Genomic DNA, 1,759 nt, shown 5'->3' with positions numbered 1-1,759 from the left:
TATATCATAATATACATATACTTACATACATATATTTTTAATAATTGAAGACAAAATTAAAACCCGCAATCAAGATAGAAGGAGCACTCATATGCAAACATTGATGAGTTGATACGCGCATGTGTGTAAATTTATCGTCATGGTCCTTGTTCGAGATCTCTGAGCGCACGTTCTCCTGTACCTGATTATCGCATCGACACTTCTGAGGCCAATATGGCCTACATGAGAAGATGCACATCGATTGGGTACGTTGATTTTCGTAGTCTGGAGGTATTTAGGCACACGCCCCAGGCCATGACGCATGCGCAATATATCATACAAATGGTACATATGTATGCAACGCATACAAAGTTACATCATACCAATTATAAGTGAAGAAACAGAAGCACGTGCGCATGGAAACATCTCATAAGAATCTACATACCCTCGGAGACCATACCTTTCTCCTCCCCAGGCAGTTTAATGTCAGCGGTTGCTTTGTCAGCAGCATCTCGGCTGTATAAATACGACTCTGTGAATTGCATAACACCGAGAAGATGAGTGTCATTGTTTACTAACCTCGACACAAATATACAAATAGTATATGTGAATATACATATCCAATCATAATATAGTATATAATAAAAATAATATTAGTATATAATAATATGTATATATATAATAATAATAACATATACATATTTACGCAAACGCGTCAATCACATAATCTGTGCTGCCGTTTTGTGAGAACTCATAAATTGTGAAGCAAAACTATGAATCTGTTATATTTGCAAGCACGGTGTGTACCCATGGTTCAATAGATACGAGGATATATATGCAGCCATCTCTGCCAAAAAGTGATGTGTGTTGAATCGTCCAGGATGAAAATATAACGTTAATCGAAGGCTTCTTTTAGGTATGATTCCGAAATACCAGCGGCGCATATCACTTACGTATCGCTTTCCAACACACATAGGTGACGACTATATGTCGCGACCACACGCGTACATCTTAGACTACGTTCAATTGAGGTTTTAAACCAAGAACATCAGGATCATAAACACTGCAACGCCGCGCTATGCATCAGAAGGGGAGTGATTGGGACTTGAGAGACTCACACAGTGCATGTATACGTGGAAGATAAGTGTATGCTGCTGGTAGTTTGTGTTTGGTTATATACTTTATTCCCGTACAATCACTTCGGAATTGGCTTTCTCGGAAATAGGCTCAAAATCACCCATCAAACTATGATACTTTGCCAATACTACCTCCAACGTTTACTTCGGCGCGGCTCGAGCGAAAATAGGACACGAATTACACAATAGAAGATGCCACTGGATTCTGGAAGAGACGGTATCTCAGAACATTAAAAATCATTTGATACGCAACAGCGTTGTAAATCCACGCACACACGCATGGTGTGACTCACTATACGGACATGTGGCCGACAATAAACAAATACTGACATACAAATACAACCAACACATACCGTCTTCGTCGTCATCGGCATAGTCTTCGTCAGAGTAATAGTCATCTTGCCCATCGTCATAGTCTGTGTGATGTAGAAGTGAAAATTGTACAACATTTAGAAGGATTCATTGGAATCGTTTGGCTTCCTTATCGATTTGAAATGAATACGCGCCAGGTATGAGATAAAAAACATGATCACACACACACACGAAAAAAAACAAAACACACATACACACGAAGAAAAAACAAAACACACACACACACACATATATATATATATATATATATATATATATATATATATATATAT

The sequence above is a fragment of the Sphaeroforma arctica genome (genome assembly GCF_001186125.1).
Source record: "Sphaeroforma arctica JP610 unplaced genomic scaffold supercont1.483, whole genome shotgun sequence".
Lineage (NCBI taxonomy): Eukaryota > Ichthyosporea > Ichthyophonida > Sphaeroforma > Sphaeroforma arctica.
This window is presented reverse-complemented; position numbering follows the sequence as displayed.